The following is a 23,885-nucleotide window of genomic DNA, read 5'->3' as shown; positions in this document are numbered from 1 at the left end:
ATGGGTGTTTGCTGGCGCCTGATGTTTGTCTTCTATGTGTGTTTGGGTCCTCTATGTGTGTGTGTGTGTGTGTGTCTTATCTGTGTGTGTGTCGTCTCTTTTGGTTTGTCTTATATGTGTTTGTTTCGTATCTGTGTGTGTCGACTCTTTGTGTGTGTGTGTGTTTTCTCTGTGTGTTTTTGTCATCTCTCTGTGTGTGTGTCGTCTCTCTATGTGTCTCGTCTCTGTGTGTTTGTCGTCTCTCTCTGTGTGTGTGTGTGTGTCGTCTCTATGTGTAAGTCGTCACTTTGAGTCTGTCGTCTCTCTGTGTGTGTGTCATCTCTGTGTGTGTGTGTGTGTGTGTCGTCTCTGTGTGGGTGTCGTCTCTGTGGGTGTGTGTTGTCTCTATGCTTGTGTCGTCTCTATGTGTTTTTTATATCTGTGTGTGTGTGTTCTCTCTGTGTGCGTGTTGTCTCGATTGTCCTTACTAAAAAAAAACTACTGCATTAAAAAAAAAATTATCATACGACCTAAATTATTTCATCAGATACGCCAGCACTCATAAACGATCCTTTTGAAATTCTTCTAACAACATCAATTCTCAAGGTAAAAGTTTGAATCAAACACTTTTAGGATATCGAGTGTCCTTACTGAAAAACTACTGAATTAAAAAAAAAAAAAAATTAAATTGATCATACGACCTAAATTATTTCATCAGATACGCCAGCACTCATAAACGATCTTTTGAAATTCTGCTAACAACATCGATTCTCAAGGTAAAAGTTGGAAAACGGGCCAATCAGGTGTTACAATCCTTTTGTTTTTGCTCAAAATTCGACAAAGCAATGACTGTTAGGCTAGTTTATTTTGCATGATATTTCTAAAGCCAATTAAGATGAAGAAATGTCTTCAAAGTCAAGACTATAAGAAAATAAAGTTCTGGATATTTTTGTCAGTTTCTAGTTTACGCTCTAATATCAATATCAGTAACAAGCCCCTCTCCGAAATACCCTGTTTTTTTATGTTAGACTTTTGACTTTTCATCACGATTAAATTAAAATATAAGTATTTTCAACTAGAAATAAGGAGCATCGTTAAAAAAACTAAGACGAATGGAAATTACCCCGTATATGAAGTGAGCTGCCCCCCCCCCCCCTCCGAAATACCTTGTTCTTTTTATATTACACTTTTGACTTTTCACCCTAATTAAATTAAAAAATAAGCATTTTTATCATCAGATACGCCAGCACTCATAAACGATCTTTTGAAATTCTGCTAACAACATCGATTCTCAAGGTAAAAGTTGGAAAACGGGGCAATCAGGTGTTACAATCCTTTTTTTTTTGCTAAAAATTCGACAAAGCAATGACTGTTTGGATTGTTTTTTTTGATTTATATTTCTAAAGCCAATTAATATTAAGAATTGTCTTCAAAGTAATGGATATAATAAAAAAAAAGTTCTGGATATTTTTATCAGTTTGTAGTTTACGCACTAATATCAATATCATTAACGAGCCCCCCTCCGAAATAACTTGTTCTTTTATGTTAGACTTTTGACTTTTCATCACAATTAAATTAACAAATAAGCATTTTCAACTAGAAATAAGTAGCATCGTTAAAAAACTAAGACTAATGGAAATTATCCCGTATATGAATTGAGCTGCCCCCTCTGAAATAGCTTGTTAGACTTTGACTTTTCACCCTAATTAAATTATAAAATAAGCATTTTCAACTAGAAATAAGGAGCATCGTTAAAAACTAAGACGAATGGAAATTATCCCGTATATGAAGTTAGCTACCCCCTCCGAAATAATTTCATTCCCAATTAAATTAAAAAAATAAGCATTTTCAACTAGAAATAAGGAGCATCTTTAAAAACTAAGACGAATGGAAATTATCCCGTATATGAAGTTAGCTACCCCCTCCGAAATACCTTGTTCTTTATGTTAGACTTTGACTTTTCATTCCCAATTAAATTGAAAAATAAGAATTTTCAACTAGAAATAAGGAGCATCGTTAAAAACTAAGACTAATGGAAATTATCCCGTATATGAAGTTAGCTACCCCCTCCGAAATACCTTGTTCTTTATGTTAGACTTTGACTTTTCATTCCCAATTAAATAAAAAAAATAAGAATTTTCAACTAGAAATAAGGAGCATCTTTAAAAACTAAGACCACTGGAAATTATCCCGTATATGAAGTTAGCTACCCCCTCCAAAATACCTTGTTCTTTTTGTTAGAGTTTGACTTTTCATTCCCAATTAAATTAAAAAATAAGCATTTTCAACTAGAAATAAGGAGCATCGTTAAAAACTAAGACGCATGGAAATGATCCCGTATACGAAGTTAGCTACCCCCTCCAAAATACCTTGTTCTTTATGTTAGAGTTTGACTTTTCATTCCCAATTAAATTAAAAAATAAGCATTTTCAACTAGAAATAAGGAGCATCGTTAAAAAAAACTAAGACGAATGGAAATTATCTTCGATTCTGAGCATTTTTGTTTCCCCTCCAAAATTGACCCCCCTCCCCTGCCCTCAGAAATGAGGGAACGAAGGGCCTCTGAGCCTTCCCCTTGAGGCATATACCATTTATTTTCGATTCTGAGTGTTTTTCGTTTTCCCTCCCAAATTGACCCCCCCTCCCCTGCCCTCAGAAATGGGGGAACGAAGGGCCTCTGAGCCTTGCCCGTGAGGCAGATCGCGGTTATTTTCGTTTCTGTGTGTTTTTGGTTTTCCCGCCAAAATTGACCCCCCTCCCCAGCCCTCAGAAATGGGGGGAGGAGGGGCCTCTGAGCCTTCCCCTTCAGGCAGATCCCGTTTATTTTCAATTCTGAGTATTTTTGGTTTTCCCTCCAAAATTAACACCCCCCCCTCCCCAGCCCTCAGAAATGGAGGAAGGAGGGGCCTCTGAGCCTTGCCCTTGAGGCAGATCTCATTTATTTTCGATTCTGAGTATTTTTGGTTTTCCCTCCAAAATTGACCCCCTCCTCCCCTGCCCTCAGAAATGGGGGAACGAAGGGCCTCTGAGCCTTCCCCTTGAGGCATATCACGCTTTATTTTTAATTCTGATTATTTTGGTTTTTCACTCCAAAATTGACCCCCCCTCCCCTGCTCTAAGAAATGAGGGAAGGAAGGAACGTTAACATATTTTAAATTGACAACACTGTCCAAACATCACATGTGTATTATACAGTACAAAATCAACCCATTTCACTCAAAACGCTTTTCAGCCATTTCTTGTTAAATTTTTTTATTTCTAAACTATTTTAAATTGACAACACATTGAATTATTTGCAAATGCTAAACCCTTTTCTTTTTTTCTCCACCTTAATAGGATCAAATTCGCGAATCCTACAATCCAATTCGCAAATCTCATCATGTTTTGACTACTTTATATCATACCAGTTTTTTAAGAATGTGCACGTGAACTCGTGACGTACATTCATTGTGCAATTGACAACAATAACAGAAAAAACCTGTTTGACAACATTATACACTGCCAAATAACCAGTCTGATAATCTGCCTTGGAAAGGTGCCATGGAACGTAGAATAACATGGTAATTTGTATACACGCAAGCAAAATGGTACTTAGACCTCTACTGTCAATACCTCGCTCTTTACGCAAAAGTTCAAATTTTGTTCCAATTCTTTAAGAATGACCCCTTAATCACAAAGGCCGTTAATTAGAATAAATAGCTCTTATGAAAGTACAAAAAAACTTCAGCGTAAAGAGTGGGGTAATGACTAGGGGGCGAAACCAATCATATGCGTAATAATTTCTGTTCGTTTTAAGTTTTGATGTTGCTCCTTATTTTCAGTTGATTTTTTTTCTATTTAATTTCTGATCGTTTTTCAAATAATGCTGGGAAATCCAGCGCCCCCTTCATAGCAATGTCCCCTCCCACATGAAAACTTCCTCCATGGAAAGATTTTCCAACTTAACCCCCGCCCCCCAACTACCAGAAAAAAAATCCTGAAAACTTCTGTATATTTCCCAATAACCAATACTATATGTAAACATTGAGCAAAGTAAATAACTTGCAGACCTTCCCCCGGGAGCTGTGGGGGATTAAGTCATCCTCAGAGGCATAGTAATTATATTTTTCGACTATGCTGAACAAAATAGCCATCTCAAAATTTTGATCGGGTGACTTTGGGAAAAAATTAGCGTGGGATGGGGCCTAGTAGCACTCCATGCCTAGGCGCCTAGTAGCCTAGGACTACTGGGTCCATTCGATCACCCCTGGAAAAAAAAAACAAATACACACATCTGTGATCTTTCTTCTGCCAGAAAGATCATTTTTGCAGATAGGAACTTGAAACCTCTACAGTAGGGTTCTCTGATACGCTGAATCTGATGGTGTGTTCATTAAGGTTCTATGACTTTTAGAGGGTGTTTCCCCCTTTTTCGAAAATCAGACAAATTTTCTCAGGAGCTTAACTTTTGATGGGTAGGACTAATCATGATGAAACTTATATATTTGAAATCAGCATAAAAGTCTGATTCTTTTGATGAATCTATTGTTATCAAAATACCGTTTTTAGAGTTTCGTTTACTATTGAGCCGGGTCGTTCCTTACTTACAGTTCGTTACCACGAACTGTTTGATTTATCACTTTCTGTAGTATTACACTGAAATCGCCTTTTATAGAAGTTTTTGAGTGGTTGCCAACAGCTGTTGCGCGCCAAGCTTGGCTCGAAGTGTGCTATGCAAGACGCAACGTAGCGGAACATGTGGCACCCGAAGATGCACACCAGTTGGCGGAATTGGCAACCTATTGGAAATTCGTGCCATTTAATCTACTAATGTCTGTAACCTTCAATGGACAACTAGCTTAGACACATTAAACAATCATCACGGTGCCTAAACATGGCAGGCCACAAGCTATTTTTCCATATGCCTGGTACAAAACATATATTCAGTATATTGCCTGGGTAAAAAAGGGGATAATATTATGACCTTTCTCATGGAGCGATTGAAAAGCCTGATATAAAGATATAGTTCTTTTCATTATTTCTGACAACCCCCCCCAAATGAAATCTTCTGATCCAACCTGTTTTCGATGCTGAAATACATAAACATTTCTTGGGAGCCCGCTAACGATCCTTGGCATAGGGCCCACACTCACGGGTAATCTGGCCCTGGAGACAAAATACTAATTACCTGGTCTTTGTCGCTCAAAGAACTAAGATATATATTCTTCCACAGAGTCCTTCTTATTTTGTACTGAGCGAATAATCCCCCAAACACAGGCTCAAAATAACTATTGACATTTCTTTATTTTAAACATAAATTTCGTCCATGAAGAGAAATTAGTTTCCGTGAAATTAATCGAACTTTTTTGTACCACTGCCGCTGGAGCATGAGAGGTTTATTTTATCTGCCAGGCGATGGGAACTTATCTACGTAATAATATACATTTTTGGACAGAGGGGATCTAACCAATAAACTGTTGATGCTGAAATCAAGTTGGTATATTGGCAACAGTAAATACATAGGCCCATATTTACTAATAGGGTCGGGCCTAGGGGCGCACAATGCCTAGGAGCGCAATAAGTTATCACTAAGCAATTGTTTCTTAACAAAACTAGACTTATGTGATTTATCATCAAAGTACCAGGTGCAAACCGCTGCCGCACTCCCTATTCCCAGAAATATGATTTTAAAACAACACGGGAATTACGTGGTCACTTATAAACAGTCAGATATCTCCAAATAATGGGAGACCTGAGAGTGCGGTATCACCTCTATCTTACATTATTTTTGGCTCATCAGTTGCGTTCTGTTCAGTGCTTCCACTATCCCCGCATTTTCGGGGATTTTCCTGAAAATCTCGCCAAAACAGAATGACAAAAACACTTGGGCCTAGAAACAGGACAATTCCTAGAATAGAATTGTCCCCCTAAAGAGAAAAATATTGCTAAAAGCGAAATATTTTATAAAATTTGTAAAAAAAAAGAAGAAAGAAAATGCACAGAGCTTTTCTGGTAGAAAAAATTACCCGTCCGGAAAAACAGTGTGCGCCCATCCCTAGGGAAGATTTCTGCGGGTGCCTATGGACAATGTGGATTAAAAGAAAAGATTTTTAAAATTATAGCCGATAAATCTATTTAATTAGCAGGGGGAGGGCAGGGGATAAGCTATAGCAGGAGCTTTGTTTTTACCAGTATTTAAATGGGAGTTTATTTTGTTTTCGGTAGTATCCTATCTATTGATTCTGTGACATGCCCTGCCTTTTGCTATAGAATTTCCGTGACATGTCCTCTGACGTAATGACGCAGATAGGGAAATTAACATGGGATTTTAAAGGCAGCCATGGAGAAATTAACATGGGGTTTCTTCAACACCCATAGGAAAATTAACATGGGATTTTAAGCGCAGCCCTGTGACATCAAGACACACCCTCACCTTTAAATAGATCCATATGAAATTAACATGGGATTTCTGCAACATCCATAGGAAAATTAACATGGGATTTCTGTGGCATCCATTGGAAAATTAACTTGGGATTTTAAAGGCAGCCATAGGGAAATTAACTTGGGATTTTCAAGGCAGTCATATGGAAATTAACATGGGATCTCTGCAATATCCATAGGGATAATAACATGGGATTATAAACGGAGCCCTCTGACGTCACAAGACACACCCTCGCCCATTTTTTATTGATTCCGTTCACCGGTTCTATTAAAGGGAACACAGTTGGCAATATTCCCACGACACAAGATTCCCTCTGAACTCCAATGACGTTACGAAGAACCCTGTTTCAAACGCTCAAGTCTAATATAGACATAATTTCATGTAACCTAACGTCAGAACCCATAGGGAATCCCCGCTTATAACCGAGCACGGCAAACACCTTATGTGATGTCATGCAATGACGGCGTGCATCACTGTCAAATAATACCTTTTCTTGAGATTTTTTTTTTCGCCCAAAATGTTCAAAGCATTTTTTGTTCTCTTTTTTAAATTAATGACGGCGCACACTTTATGTAAGGTCAGGCCACACTTTTTATATAATGACGCTCGCATCACTGTCGCTTAATACATTTCTTAGCATTTTATTCGCCCGAAACGTTCAAAGCATTTTATTTTTTATTTCTTTCAAAGCGTTTCTTTTCTCTTTCATTTAGTTCTTTGTCCTCGCTAGGACTCGAAAGGTCAATTTTCTTCCAGTGGGAAAGCGCATCAAGCAACACCACTAAAATCCCATTCCCAATATTCAGTCCTAGTCATTATATTCTAGAAATAACAATCCCCATGTTCAATCGATTAAATTATTTCCAACCCTTTCCGCATTAGAGCACAAGCATCCCCAGTCTTATTGATTCTTGTATTATTAAATGCACCTGACAGTTTCCGCACTAATGCGAACTAGACACGCAGAAGCTATGTAGTTTTGCTGTTCGATTTTTCATTATGTAAATAATTATCTATTGAAGAATCGTCCTAGATTAATAAAGCTAAGAAGACACCGACTTTTGTAAATACAAAATTTATTGATAAAAAGCGCTATAAAACACTGAAATCACAGAAAAAGCAGTTAAAAACACGACAAAACATGAAAAAACCTGATATAGGCTATCATATAAGCAAAATATGCGTGAATTAGAGAAAGGTATGGGTACTAGCAGCATGCAATTCCAGAGGGCAGGGTTGATATTAGAGCTAAATTTAAGCCCTATTATACCTAATACTTCATGATTTATTATTTCTGAGAGCTTTAACGAAATTACATCGTTTCTTCGAGCCAAGACTATGAATATTTAACACCATCGTGACAACGTACGGCTCCCCCACCTCCCTTGCAATCATTTCCGGAGGGCAGGGTTGATATTAGGTGCAACATTTTTCCCGGCGGTATCGCTGATATTAGATGCAAATTTAAGTCCTATTAGTAACTTTTTAACGGAAAAGCATCGTTTCCTTGAGCCAATACTATAAATACTCTAAATATTCCACACCATCGTGATAAAACTCCCCCCACACTCCCCCTAGCAATCATTTCTAGAGGGCAGGGTTGATATTAGGTGTAAATTTCTTAGGCACTATTCAGGGCTTTTCAAAGAAAACACACCGTTTCTTTGAGCCAAGACTATGAATATTTCACACCATCGTGACAATATACGCCCTCCCCACCTCCCTAGCAGTCATTTCCAGAGGGCAGGGTTGATATTAGGTGCAGAATTTTTAGGCACTATTGAGGTATTTCAGAGAGCTCGTAACCAAAAAAAGCGTTTTTGTGCCACGACTATGACTATTTTACGTCACCGTCATAATATGCGGCAGCCCCTTGCACCCTAGAACACAATTTCAGGGGTATGGTTGATATTAGATGCGAATTTAAGTCCTATTAAAAACTTTTTAAACGAAAATGCATCGTTTTCTTGAGCCAAGACTATGAATACAAAAACCTTAGACGACCATTTTGTACAAAATCATGTCTAAACATGTTTTTAACGTCCTAGAAGACATTTCTTATTGATCGCGAGTCAGTTTCTTTTTGGAAGTGAGAAAAGACTGTCAGAATTAAAATGAGTAAAGTGGACAGACAGAAAATTATAGGAAATCTTCTTACTTTGGAGCAATGGGTAATTCTAGATGATAATTTTCAAAGATTGTCGTCGCAGAAGAGAATTTTCACTAAGAGGATGATTGTTAATGTAATGAGAAATGAGTCTCCATCATTTGACTATTGCCTGAGACTTATGCGTAGTGGATCCTGGGCATTTTCTCAATTTACAGAATACCCAGAGTTTCAGTTACTCCTCCCATTTCTCTAACGATCCAATAAGTTAAAAGTGATAGCAAAGAACATTCATTTTCCCCATAACTTTCTTTTTGGAAGTGAGACAGTCAATATCGAAAAATGTTTTACAAATGTCCATTATGCTTGTATACTTTGGGCAGCTGTTCATCATGTGAGGCTTTCACTTTTGCTGATGACTATAATGAAAGTGTAAATTATGCAATCCATGTAAATTGCATAAAGGTTATGCTATGTAAATTAAGGACTGTAATTCCTGTCTTGAAGAGATTTGTGAGTCTCATATGAGAGGTTTCTTATGTTCCAATTGTCACTATGACAAGCGTGATCAGTGAGAAAACATTTACCGTGGCATGATTGCAAAAAACCCTAAATATGAGGTCAGTTTATTTTTAAGAGACTGGTATCGTCGTGGCTTTAAATTGTTTTGGGAAGAAGAACCAAGTCTACGCTTCAATTGCTTGAATAATAACAGAGTCTATAAAATAAGATAATAATAAAGTGCTTTTTACGACATCGCTGTGAAGATACCGGCTACTTTGATTATAAACCTACAGACTTATATTTGGCTGTTACAGAAAGTGATTCTTCAAATGAGAATTTTGTATGTGACATTGCTTCAAATAAGCAAATTGAAAAACGTGAACTTTATAATATGAATCAGAATAGTATTATTGACTTTACAAAAAGATTTAACAACAATGAAGTAACACTAAATTGTAGAAAATGTGAACCTGACTTTGCATGTCAAGATGAATACAAGCTGAATCCTGACGAGCTGCAGCCACTTATCGTTTCTGATGATTACCTATAGCTAGAAGAAGAAATCTAAAAGGACATAGTGTTTTGTATATATAAAATTTTTAATAATAAACAAATTTACATGCATTTTTAAAGCATTTCACATTTAGGGCACCGAAATTTGTCTCGTGGTTTATCTTGTCAGTGTTGCATTCTGTTGATGTATAAAAGTTTACTTCGGCATTTTATAGTTTAAAACGTATGAATAGGAATATTTTGATAGTGCCGTGTCATGGTTTATTTTGTTAGTGTTACATTCTGTTGATGTTTCACAGTGCATTTTGAATTTTTTCGCTGAAACGTATTACTTAGAATAATTTTGTAGGGTTGTGTCATGGTGTAACTTGTCATTGCTACATTCTTTTGATGTTTCAAAGTTCATTTTGGAATTTTTTCGTTAAAACGTAGGGCCCGGAATATATTTGAAGTGTTGTGTCGTGGTTTATCTTGTCAGTGTTACATTCTGTTGATGTTTCAAAGTGCATTTTGGAATTTCTTCGTAGAAACATATGACTTGGAATATTTTTCCAGCGTTGAGTCGTGGTTTATCTTGTCAGTGTTGCATTCTCTTGTGGTTTCAAAGTAAGATTTGGAATGTTTTTCGTTAAAACGTATGGCTTGAAATATTTTTATAGTTTTGTGCCGCGATTGATCTCTACAGTATGATATTGTTCTGACCTTCCAAAGCACATTTAGGATTTTTTTTGTTGAAACGTATTGTTTGGTGTCGTAGTTTATCTTGTCAGCGTTACATTCTGTTGATGTTTCAAAGTGCATTTTAGAATTTTTTTTTCGCCGAAACGTATGAATTGGAATATTTTTGTAGTGTTGTGTCGTGGTTTGTCTTGTCAGTGTTACATTCTGTTGATGTTCCAAAGTGCGTTTTGGAATTTTTTCGTTAAAAAGTATTAATATGTTTTATAGTGTTGTGTTGTGGTTTATCTTTTCAATGTTACATTCTATTGATGTTTAAAAGTGCATTTTGAAATATTTTCGTTGAAACATTTGACTTGGAATATTTTTTGTACTGTTGTGTCGTGGTTTATCTTGTCAGTATTACATTCTGTTGATGTTTCAAAGTACATTTTGGGATTTTTTTGTTGAAACGTATGACTTGGAATACTTTTGTAGTGTTGTGTCGGGCTTTATCTTGTCAGTGTTACACTCTATTGATGTTTCAAAGTGCATTTTGGATTTTTTTGCAGAAACGTATGATTTGGAATATTTTTGTAGACTTGTGTCGTAGTTTATCTTGTCAGTGTTACATTCTGTTGATGTTTAAAAGTGCATCTTGGATTTTTTTCGTTGAAATGAATGACTTGGAATATTTTTTGTGGCGTTGTCTTGTGATTTTTCTTGTCACTATTACCTCTGTTGATGTTTAAAAGTGCAATTTGGATTTTTTTTAAATATTTTTTGTAATGTTGTGTCGTGGTTTATCATGTCAGTGTTACCTCTGTTGATGTTTCAATTTGCAGTATATCTGAATAGATTAGGTTATATTAAGTTAAATACTTTTAAATTAGGTTCCTTCAGGTTAGGTTAGCGTGGCCGACCAGCGGAGTTCTCTGAAATACCTCAATAGAGCCTAAAAATTTTGCACCTAATATTAACCCTGCCCTCTGGAAATGATTGCTAGGGAGGTGGGAGGGGGCAGCCGTAAATTGTCACGATTGTGTGAAATATTCATTGTCTTTGGTTTCTTTGACCTCCTCTTGAACAGTACATATATCATTCCCCCCTTCATAGAATGGGGGAATCTCTCATATAATCCAAGTTTGTTTATATGGCGTAATGTTGTACTCCACAAGTCTCTATTGTAAGCATAAATATTATAGCTGATGTGCCAGTAATAGTAGGATACTTCACTATAGTATACTACAAGATTATATACAGACATTAAAAAAAACCACGCCGATTTAGAAGTAATTACCGCAGGATATTAAGCAAAATACCGCATCCTGTCGAAAGTAAGCCGATTGTAGCAAACAAAGCCAGGCGAAAAAGGCACACAAACTTGACTCTTGCTTGTATTCAATACATATATAATCAAGTAATTGCCTTCCAGTCTTTACACTCAAAAACAGATCAATATAAAAAACGATGAAATTCACATTCACGGAGTAACCACAAAATAATACATAGAATTTTTAACGAAGTACAATAACGTAAAAGGTTATATGCGCAGGTTAGCATATAAATGCAATGTTTTGGTACAAATATAATCCTCCAAGTGATAAAAGATTAAGCCATAAATTCGCCCACCCTCGTCCATGTTTCCTAAAGTACCTCTCAATACAACAGGGGCCAAAAATGTGGTTTGCGAGGCTTCAAACCCCATCCTTCATCCAAACACGGAAAGATTCACTGACAACACTCCCCCCTCCCTTGTAGCTGGTCCATAGCTATACAACACTGAATACAAATTATAAAGTTTTAAACGAATCAACTCAGTCAAATGAAGCTTAAAATTAATTGTCTTTAATAACCTCTCTGTTTCTACTCACTGCATATATCCTACGTGCTTAGGGTTGAATACACCGCAGTATTATAACCTCAGAAGCTACGAGGCCATGAAAATAACTTTTCTACAGTTTTAAATCAATTGAAACTCAGAATTTTCATTCCATAGCGATTCGGCCCTCTTCGGACGGAGACTGTTGTTTCTGCACCTTATATTTATGCTCCATTAGCCACTAGGATCAAATAGACTTTTATTTTGTCATCATTTTCACATTTAAAATTTGTTTAGCATGTAAAATCTGAAGCATCAGAAGAGAATATATCCAAATTTCTAAAATCTCAAACCAAAATCGCCGAAAACATTTGCTATTCAGTAAAAAGTTTGCTGCCTTATTACGCACAGACAAGGCATGTATAAAACCATGATACCAACAAACAAGGCTATAAGTTTTTTCCTATCTCGAAAACAAAGACATAATTTGAAAGGGACCCCGTAATTTACCCAAAGGAAAGAAACCCCCTCCCATTTAAGATTCCAAAATCTAAAAAAAAGTCAACGTGAGTAGAAATGAATTTTTCTTGAGTCTAAGCGCTCTAAAGGTAATTCTTGGCCCTTGTTCCCTTCCCTATGAAGAGTTGGAACGACGCTTTTGTTTTTAAATCTAGAAATTTGAACTGGTAAAAGCTTGGCTCGCTTAGTAAAAACATGTTTTTTCCATTCTGAGTTTACACATATCAAACACTAGGTCTATAACCAGAAAACATGGGAAAATGAAACCCAAACAGTTGTTATGAAATGTCATAAAAAAACAACGTTTTTCTGTTAGAAGTAAAGAGCTAAGATAAAACCCCAAACGAACAAAAACTATTGCTTCGCAGCTCATGCGACATAAATTTGCAATATTTTTTTCAAATAAACCGACTCATTTTAAAGTCGAAATCTCCCTAGTGGAAAATCTTTCCCTGAAATCTCTCCCCCCCCCCCCCCAAGTGGAAGGTTTCTCCAGCAAGAGATCCAGCTAGGTGGTTCGATAGGAAAGAGAAGACAAAAAAATTACCATTTCAATTTGTGTAATGCTAACAATATCTTTATTTGCCATTTCTTAATTAATAAAATTACCACTAGTTTAGACATATATATGGGAAAGCTTTAAAGTGTTGACAACTAAACAAACCACCGCGAACAACCGCATCAGGCTAAAAACAACTAACTATTCGATTCACAAATTATTAAATTTTCAAAAAACCACTATGCAATTATAACAAGTCAAAAAGATATTGAAGGGGATACTCAATCTGGTAGAGCTCATTGATCCTCAAAAGCGCCCTGGAAAGGTGCAAGGGAACCGGCCCCAATCTTATCCAGACTAGGCAAGCTACTGGGGAGCACAATGCCAAGGAGTGCAATAAATTATCACTGAGTCATTTTTTTTTTAACAAAAACTGTACTGATGTGATTTATCGTCAAAGTGCCAGGTACACTCCACTGCCACGCTGCCTATTCATGGAAAGGTGATTTTTAGACTAACACAGGAATTCCTTGGCCACTTATAAACTGTCAGATATCTCCCAAGAATGGCAGCTGAGAGTTCGGTATCACCTCTCTGTTTCATTACTTTTGGCTCATCAGTTGCGTTCTGTTCAATGCTTTCATTATCCTCGAATTTTTGCGAATTTCCCCGAAAATCTTGCAAAACGGGAGCGGCAAAAACGCTTGGGCCAAAATCCGCTTCTGGGAAAAACACTTGGGTCAAGCTAAAAATCCGGCCCTGGGAATGGGCTTGGCCCTCTGAAAACAAAAATATTACTAAAAGTGAAATATTTCATAATATTCGTAAAAAAATGCACTGAGTTTTTCTGGTAACCAAAAATGCTCCCTCCGGAAAAACAGTGCGCGCCCAGCCCTTGGGAACATTTCTGCGGGTGCCTATGGATAAAACGGACTAAAACAAAATATCTTAAAACTTATAGCCTATAAATCTATTTAATTAGCACTCACGGGGGGGGGGGCAAGTTATGCCAGTAGCTTTGTTTTTAGCAGGATTTAAATGGGAGTATTTCTTAGTTGCTACTAATTATACACTTCTTTATGTCATCCCTTTCCAAGGGGCTAATTTACCCCTTGGCGACACCTGTTCAATAGAAAAAAATCCGTTTCGCAAAAAACCTATTCAGTAATTACTCAGCTATTAATTAAAATTCAAAATTGTCCTATGAGAAAAACAATGAACGTCGTCGACGGTTTCAAAGTAAAATGCTAAAGCCGTGTATTTAGACCCCGGCGCCACGCCGACGAATCGACCGAACGCCGCCGACGAGAGTTCCGGTCGAAAGTCACCGGCGTGCCGAAGGCACGCCACCGTCGGCAGAGGCGGCGGCGTTTGGTCGACTTCAAATTAATTTTGCGGCAATTCTTTATTGCGTCAACCGCAAAGTCGGAGCTTTTCCTTCTCGTGTGGTTTAGTATTTCGATTTGCCTGACTAGAAATCAAGCAGGGCTTGCACTATTCCCGAATTTTCGGGTATTTTACCAAAAATCTATGCGTCACCCCGAAAAACAAATTTGGTTCCCCGAATCCCCAAAAATCACGTAATCACGGTGCCACCCCTAGCAATTTATCACCAGTGACTTTCACTGCCAAATATTACTTTGCATACCATTATTCCTCACTACTCTCTTGTTCATTAATTTTCGTCTCTTTTGTTACTTTGCATAAAAACCAGAAAGATGCAATATGCAATTGCCAATATTGTAATATACACAGTTCTTCATATGTTGACAAAAAAATCGTCTTTATGAAATGAGTTTGTCATTTCGAATGCAGTTTCCTAATCGCTATTTCTTACATCATTCGTAGTCAAGAATTTTATTTTCAAGTTGAACAGAATTATAGAACGCATTCACTACTATACAGCTTCAGCCTTCAATTGGATTTTGAAATTGACAGCCGACAGATTGTTTTTACAGCTGAATTGTAAATTTGCATATTTTTTTTTGCTGTTTTTAGATAAGATTTTATTAATGTTTAATACTCAACTGTTGAACCCTGATAGAAAATACAATCTTCTTTCTGAAACTTTTTTATCCCCCCCCAACAAAAAAAACTTCTATTGAGACAAAATTTGGCTATAGACTAAGCTATGTACTAGGTTGGGGAATTAAAGATTGATCCAGAAGTTGCCCGAAAAATATGCTTCAAAATTAAATTTTAAATTATTGCCTATAGGGGGGGATAGGGGGCTATCATTTTTAAATGATAATACCTCATTTTTTTTTCTATTGAAAGCAGGGGTGCCAAGGGAGGTATTACATTTAAATGATAATATCTTGAATTTTTTTTATTAAAAGCAGGGATCCCAAAAAGTTAATATTTTTTAATTTAAAGCAGAAACGGCATCCTATCAAGGTGGTATCCCGGGGGGGAGGGGGTAGTGAGCTATCATATTTAAATGATAATACCTAGATTTTTTTTAAAAGCTAGGATGCCAATAAGTTAATTATTTTTTTTTATTTAAAGCAGAGAAGGTATCGTATCAAGATGGTATCCAGAGGGGGGGGCATAGGGAGTTGAGATATTTAAGTGATGGTACCTTGATTTTTTTTTTTGAAAGCAGGGATGCCAAAAAGTTGAAAAATTGACGAAAATTAACAAGATTTTCGTGAGTTATACTTGATACAGCACTTGCACGGTTTTGTCGTCCAAAGGGAAAGGGACATATGCGTCCAACCCGTTTTTTTTTCTTATTGTTGAAACGAGTTTAATTTGAAAACATTCATTCATAAGTACCAGGCACATTCACACTAAAACGAATTGGTGTGACGAAAGTAATATCAACATCCCCACCTAATTTTGCGCTCAAGTGACAATGGCGCCCTTTGTCCAGTGCCTAAGTTACATTAAAAGGCCAGGTCATAATACAAGCTTTCAATTTTGGAGGTTCAAGGAGGAGTCTTTGACAATCTTATGACCTCAGGGTACTAGATGTTGCAACGTTCTTAAGTATCTACAGTGGTTTAAGAAATTCGATTATCCCGCAAATGATTAACAAAAATATGCACAAATGTAACATTTGGAATATTATAATACTTTTTTCAAAGCTTTGAAGAAAAGCAAAAAAGGCTAAATACCCCTAACTACGCTCGACAGCTATTTTGAAAAGAAAATCTTTGGAGATTTCCATAGAAACGACCATAGCAGAAGCTTTGAGCCTGGGTGGGGATAAGGGAGGAGTCTTTGAGTATTTTGACCACTTGTGACTTTTTGTTGTAACTTTGTTAAATTTGGTAATTTTTGTGAGCATTTGGAAATCAAAGCTTAAACTCAATAACTGATACGAAGTGTCCTAACCTTTTTGTTTGGATTAAAAGTGACGAACTAGGATGAAAATCCCAACATCTTCCTTGAGCTACTTCAGTCTGCATATTATTTTCATTTAATTGGATTAAAAACGGATAGGCTTTTAATTTTTTACCAAAGAAAATAGTTGGCACTTCATTTTTCTTCATACCAAAAAAAACATTAAGTGTTTTTTGTTTCATTGTAGTTGAAATTTTCTCATGTGAAGTGTTCATCATGTATTTTTCAATTTGATAAATTTATTCCTTTTAGATGCAGTTTATAATTTGACTGATATTAGGTATTTATCTGTTTATAATTTGGAATGAATTTCCAAAAGAAAAAATGAATAATATCCAAAAGAGCAGCCAAAACCAATAAAAAAGCAGCAGTTCAGCCTTAGCCTACATGACATATTCTATAAAGAAGCCAAAAAAACTTTAAAATGCATTTTTTTTTAAATTGTTATTAAAAACCAGTTTTTAATACAAGCAAGCTTTTTAAGAATCCAAAAGAGCAAAAAAAAAACAATCAATATCAAAGTCGCCTATTTCAACTGTTTTAAAGGTGACAAAACAGATATAGGCAAAGGGTATTATGAAAAGATTAAGCTTCTAAGTTCAAAGTTATATTCAAAGTTTTTACCCAGATAACTGACGAATTTTGTGATACAGTATTTGAAGTCTTCTATGCAGTAATGCTCAATGAAAAAAACTACTAATTTTGATAATTATTTATGTTAAGAATACATAGCTAATGGATACTTCAACTACTCGTATTATGCAAGGGTTCTGAAACGTCACAGCCATTTCGTTTCTACCAGATTTATACTTCCCTTGATGAATAACGAAGAAGAGCAGTTGCCAGCCAGCGTCTTGTGAATTTTCGAACTCAAGAATATGCTCGAATCAGTTGTGAATTTTAGCTGTGGTTTGAGAAAAACTTATGAAAAAATTAGTGTTTACGGTCAACATTGATCACGCCGGCGGCGCGCTGCCGACATCTTACAGGCGGCGTGGCATGGCGTGCTGTTTTTGGCCCCACCACCACCGGTCTTCCCTAGTCGGCGCGGCGCCGAGGTCTACGTGTATTCATTTCATTATTTTTATTAAAAATTAATGTGTGCTACTATACTGTTTCCAAGATAGGTGTTAAGAGCATTCAACTGGGCAATGTATTCATTTCATTATTTTTATTAAACATTAATGTGTGCTACTATACTGTTTCAAGGATAGGTGTTCGGAGCATTCAACTGGGCAAATTAATTCTGTCCGCGGGGCTAAAAATTCCAATCAAACCGTTCTTAGTAACGAACATTAAATAAGGAGCAACTCGGGCTAATAGTAACCGGAACTTCCAAACATAACAAAAAATCATTAAGTTTACAGTTAACCAACAGAAGCTGTTGATTTTGAATTGAAGTTATCAAGTATTTTACAGTAGGTTGCATCAAGACATCGCTAATTATAGAAAGAGACAAGCCAAGACAGATAGTCCAAGTAATTAAGAGGCAAATACTTAAATGGCTGCGGCACGGGTAAATTGCGGGAGTAAGTATGACTCTCTTATTGGACACATGCTTGTCAGGTTAGTTTTGGAAAGGCATGCCTGCCTAGAGTCTCAGGCACACATAGACAAACACACACACACACACAGACACCAAATTATATCTTTGAGGATGACACCCCTCTCCCAAGAGCCCTCAGGGCAAGGGTTGTAAGTTATGCCCTGGGGGCATTTAAGGTTTTTATAGAAAGCGTTGTCGTAGAAACTTCAAAAAGGGCTCATTCGATTGGAAATTGAAAGGACTAGTGCTATTTTTAAAAGTCAAAAGTGATTGAAGGGCAACTAACCCCCCTCTCACACCCACTCTTTCCCCAAACACATGCAATCAAAATTTTGAGATATTCAGGGATGATAACCCATCCCCCCCCGATCCCTCATAAAAAGGTTTGTAAGTTATGCCTTGGCGGCATATTAGGTCTTTATATAGAAAGCATTATCGAATAAACTCAAAAAGGGATCATTCGGTTGGAAATTGAAAGGACTAGTGCCCTTTTTAATAGTTGAAAGTGATCGGAGGGCAACTAACCCCCCAATCACGCCAAACATTTCCCCAAATACTTCCAATCAAAATTTTGAGATATCCATTTTGTTCAACGTAGTTGAAAAGTCCGGAAATTTTGCCTGAGGACGACAAACCCCCGACAGTCCACAGGGCAAGGCTTTAAATTACGCCCTGGGGGCATATAAGATTTTATTGAAAACGCTGTCGTAGAAAAGTCAAAACGGCTCATTCAATTGGGAATTGAGAGGGCTAGTGCCCTTATTAATAGTCTAAAGCGATCGGAGGGCAAATGCCCCCTTACGCCCATCATTTTCCCAAACACTCCCGACCAAAATTTTGATTAGCGATTTTGTTGAACGTAGTTGAAGGGTCTAGAAATCTCGTCTTTAAGTATGACACCCCCCCCCCCAAAAAATAGTCCTCGGGGCAAAGGTTGTAACTTATGCCTTGGGGCATATAAGGTTTTTACACATATCGTTGTCGTAAAAACTTCAAAAAGGGCTCATTAGATTGAAAATTTAAAGGGTTATTGCCCTATTTAATAGTCAAAAGTAATCGGAGGGAGAATCACCCCACGCCCATCATTTCCCCAAACATTTCCGATCCACATTTAGATGAGGCCATTTTGTTCAACGTAGTTGAAAGGTCTTGAAATTATGTCTTTGAGGATGACAACCCCCCCCCCCCCTATAAAGCCATTCTATTCAAAATAGTCTAAATATTATATAACAAGGATTTCGGGGTTGAAACAAACCCCAGAGATTATGGGCAAGGGTTGTAAGTTATGCCTAGGGGGTATTTAAGGTTTTTGCGGAAAGGAGGGCTGTTTAACTTCAAAAGAGGCTCATTTGGTTGAAAACTGAAAGTTCTAGTTCCTTTTTAAGCGTCAAAAGTGACGGGCGGCATTTAGCCCCCCCCCCCTCTCCTACAAACCCTCTTTTCACCAAACGCCTTCATCTATATTCATCATTATTCTTAAACCGCTGATCAGAAAAGAATGACGAAAGACGTTTGCAAAAGAACGCTGTAAGATGTAAGATCTTAGTGCTAAGATTTCACTCTTAAGCGTTCTTAGTCAAAAGATATAAGATCTTAGCACAAAGATGAGTAAAAGAACAGCCCTAAAGTTTAATGTCGTCTTGTTACCTGAAAAGCGCCCCCTCCCCCTACTGGCTTCCATGAAGTACATTCCCATAAGACAGGTTTGTTTGAAAAATTTGCATTTCAAACAGCTTCTCGTTTGGTGGCGCGTGTTCACAAAAAAGATGAATGGGGAGGAGACAAAATATATTTTTCAAAATATAGGAGGGGGGCAATTTCGTTTTAAAAAAGTAAGAATAAAAAAGGGTATTTTTCTACGAAAATACTAAAGAAAGGTTTTTTTTAATCCAAGAAGTTATGTGGGGCATAAAATCTTCTGGATGGGGAATGCCTTTCCCCAATTAATGCCACTAGTCTCATAACATATCCCGGTTGATTTTAGATTTAGCTGTCTCTGGGACAGGCTAAATTTACAATAGGTATTGTCACTTTTAGCTTAATGCTATTTCTTCGGACTTTCTGTAATACTGTTTTTATTGCAATTCAATATTCAAATATATTTTACTTGGTAATATTGCAGTTTCTCCCCTCTTCTGACCTCAACAATACAAAAGTATATATATATATATATTACTTCGTCAATGTCAGAAAATGCTAATTTATTACTTTTAGAATTACTTTCCGATTAGCAGTGTCCCAGCCCCCTCCCAAACACTTACATAAACTCTCAGGCTATAATCAAAACTCTGCTGGTGTTTTGTATACAGCCTACGTTTTTTCCAAATAAGTCATTAAGAATTTGAAGCAGAAACCGTTTTGTTACTCTGGAAAGGTTTCATAGATATAATCTGTTTCCCAATAGACCTCGATAAGGCGGCTCCAGAGAATAGTTGCTCAGTGGCATCAATTCATGAGAACCTAGGCGGGGGGGGGGCAAGATAGATTTTCCAATACATAGGAGGAGGCGAATTTGACATTTTTTTCAACTTTTTCAATGAAACACCAAAAAGGGTATTTTCACTTAAAATACCCCCAAAAAGCTATTTTTTAATCAAGGGGAGTGGGTCAGAAAGTCTAGGGGGTACAGGCTTCCCTGTCCCTTAATTGAGGACACTGGAGTTGTTGTTGATTGCGTTATTCTTCTATGGTGCTGGTTACACCATAGGGTGCATTAACACAGAGCGATTTCCAGTCATCCATGAGTCGGCTTCGGCATAAGGAATATCCTTTGAAATTGTTCGCTCTATTTGCCATGGTTCTCAGTCAAACGACTCATCATCTTAGTCCAGTGACACGGTCCATTTCTTACCCACGCATCTTCCGCCTATTCGCGTTTTACTCCAGAAGAAAAGAACATGATTGCACAGCGGCAGAGTAATTTCTTTCTTTTGAAGAAGGAGAAGAAGACTCTGGCCCCTTTCCAAGGTAAGTCCCTTCTTCTTCGGAAGAAGAAGGTAAGTCCCTTATCCATGCGCTACCTAAATTGTATGTAAATGAATGTGAAATTACAGTACCATTTGCGGCTTGAGCTTGTCGTGGTTTAATGGTATCATTTATGTTATTACAAAATAACAGAAGAACACAGAAGCATGCATTCATTTCGAGTGAAGGTTATTTTTGTGTTAGGAAAAATTTACAAACCTCACAAAACAAATATTATATGCAAAATATGAAAAAGAGATAGGAAACATCTCGAGATTCAAAATCACTATGCTAGCCCGAGTGGAAATGTAAAGGCTATATAAACATCAAGCCCATGCGTCAATGGGTAGTAAACACTATTAGTGTATGCCTTACCTTCCTCTCGGCTGGACTTGACTGCTAATTTAATGTTGTTGGGAATCGAAGCAGCGAAGGAGCTGAACACAGCGGACTTTGTTACTAAAATCAGTTTCACCTCATGTTTGTCTTGATGAAAAGAGGCATAGTGACGCTAATAGAAGTCATTATCGAGCATACTCGCGTAAACCAAGCATTTTTGTATGCCCGATTTGCCATAAACTTAACACATGTATTCTCTGTAGTTAATTTATTTCTTGCACTTAAAATCAATAATTAAAGTAACACACAACTTGTACAATGCTTGTTTGCCAACCAGTTGCTACCAAATGTAAAATTTCCATGGTATCAACCGTTGTTTCCGGTTGGCTAAGCCACTGTAATTACGGTACTGAAAATTACAGCGCAGCGGTACAGGACAGCGGTAGATATTCTGTCAGCATTATCCTCGATCTTAACTAATCTTACCATTTTGCTCCTCTCTTAACATAATTATGAAATCGAATTGGTAAATGCAGCGACATTTACCAACTGAGAACGACACTTCAGCAGCACAGGCGTAGCTGCAGTATTTAGCACCCGGGAAAAATATCCCCCCACCTGCCATCGCTACCGCAACAGGACTACCACCTTTTTGTCCATGAAAATTACAGCGCAGCGGTAGATATTCTGTCAGTATTATCCTCTATCTTAACTAATCTTACCATTTTACTCCTCTTTTAACATAATAATGAAATCGAATTGGTAAATGCAGCGACATTTCAGCAGCAGAGGCGTAGCTGCAGTATTCAGCACCCGGGAAAAATGTCCCCCCACCTGCCATCACTACCGCAACAGGACTGCCACCTTTTTGTCCATGAATGTGTCCCCTGAGCATCCAAAACTGTCACTTTTAGCTAAAACGTGTCCATCTTAAAATGTCAAAAACCAAAGGTTATTTTTTAGCAGTTGTATTATTGACCAAAAGACGCTTTGTAAACTTCTTTCAAAGCTGCCAGTTAACATAAAAATATAATGAAAACGAAAAATTTAAATGAGATATTCATACAAAATGACTTAGTGTGAAAGCATGGAACTCTTTTAAACGTGTAAATCCCTTACTTTGGAGAAAACAGTTTACTTACGACACCTCTGCTAGAACCTGGATGTTCAAAAAAAAAAAAAAAGTGAATAAGCACTACTTTGCTGAAAAGTAACCTTTTTCTTACCAAAATATAGATTCAACTGGGAAATATTCTCTTTTATGTCATAAATTTACAAGATGTCCCAAATTTATGGTGTTCCCAATTTTACAAAATGTCCCTTTTATGTCCCAAATTTATAAAATGGGGAACGTTTTTGCACTTTTATGTCATTGTGTCCAAGCACATGGGAATGTGGCCTTTGGACATAAAATGTGCCCAGTTGGCAACCCTCTACCGCAATATAAATAGAAAAAAGTTTGCAACGTCACAGAGGTTGCGCCCGGGGACAGCCGTCCCACTTGCCCCTCCCCTAGTTACGCCACTGCTCGGCAGGTAGAGATTAAAGCGGATCTCATGTCAATATTTTCACCTTTTTTGGTTCATCATGTCATGTTTTTAAATTTATTCTACTTTTTTTTAATTTGAATAATGAGCCAAAATATTAGAACAGGAAGAGGGGGAGTTCTCCTACATGCCTGATATCCTCTGGTGGTGACGTTCTCTTTAAGACATCTAGAAGCACCAACTAAATTTTCTCAAAAACACCTTTCTTTACGTAAAAAGACCTTCTCAGCAGACCGAACAATGGAATAAATGATTCTTCCAATCTGTACAAAGAAGGCAGACAGACATGACACCCAGTACCCATTTCTTATTATCAAACATCTTAAATCTTGCTGTAATCAGAAGCCCATTAGTCCTAAGCTGTACCCGACAAGTGTTCTTAGCATTTTCACTTTTTAAATCAACTGGGAAACATAAAACTGTTTGAAGGGCTAAAAGTTTTTATTTCTATGAAAGCCATGTTAAAGCTCCAAATGTCCAACAGCTCATTCAGTGAATTCTTATTTTGGTTGGCCTTTTTCAAAGCAATGAAGTTGGAACACAAAATTAAATTTACAACGAATATTCCCGAAAAACAAAAACTAAGAAACTTGTCTCGTTTGTGGAGTTTATAATCATTGGAAATAATATAAAACTCTTTTGACAAAATAAATCTATTACCCCCCCCCCCTAATTTTTATTTTAGACCCTCCCTCTTGGAAAGAAGTCATGGAACATTCTCTTTATTATCCTAACCGAGCGTTTAACAGGCAAGACAATAAATCCTTTGTCCGAAAGGACAGGAGTTTGAGTCCTGGTGTCGCTGGTTATTTCGTTTGGAACGGGGGTCAGTGACGTGACTGTAAGCTCAGCCAGAGTCAGCCCAGCTCAAAATGGGTACCTTTTGAAAACTGAGGAAGGTAACAGGAAGGGTGCGTGAGAGCAAAGGATGGCTGGCCCCCAGCCCTTCAATGCACTTCCTGGCTGAAAAGTAAAAAAGTAAGTAAGTATGACGGTACTAGACCCTTAAGGTCCAAACCGGCGATGCTGATCTCCATTTCGGGGCCCTTCAGCCAGGAAGTGCAATGGGGGGCTGAGGGCCAGCCATCTTGTGCTTTCGAACACCCTTCCTGCTTACCTT

General features: G+C 37.3%; 1 protein-coding gene across 2 annotated transcripts in view; it reads right to left on the bottom strand.

Annotated features, from left to right (window-relative positions):
- Ggamma30A (guanine nucleotide-binding protein subunit gamma-e) overlaps window positions 1-23,885 on the bottom strand; it is a 224,381-nt gene that overhangs the window by 173,399 nt on the left and 27,097 nt on the right. Inside the window, exon 1 of one of the 2 annotated variants that reach the window (XM_089086684.1) lies at window positions 5,147-5,160. The exons of the other annotated variant lie outside the window; for it this stretch is intronic. The gene's annotated coding sequence lies outside the window, so the exon portion shown is untranslated. Of the gene's footprint in view, window positions 1-5,146; window positions 5,161-23,885 lie in introns of those variants that run through there. 2 annotated transcript variants of the gene reach the window in all.

This window comes from Artemia sp. Qi Xiang Cuo, chromosome 3 (genome assembly GCF_049724085.1).
Source record: "Artemia sp. Qi Xiang Cuo chromosome 3, ASM4972408v1, whole genome shotgun sequence".
In the NCBI taxonomy this organism is placed as follows: Eukaryota; Metazoa; Arthropoda; class Branchiopoda; order Anostraca; family Artemiidae; genus Artemia; species Artemia sp. Qi Xiang Cuo.
The sequence above is the reverse complement of the archived record's forward strand: the minus strand, read 5'-3'. Positions and strand labels throughout refer to the sequence as shown.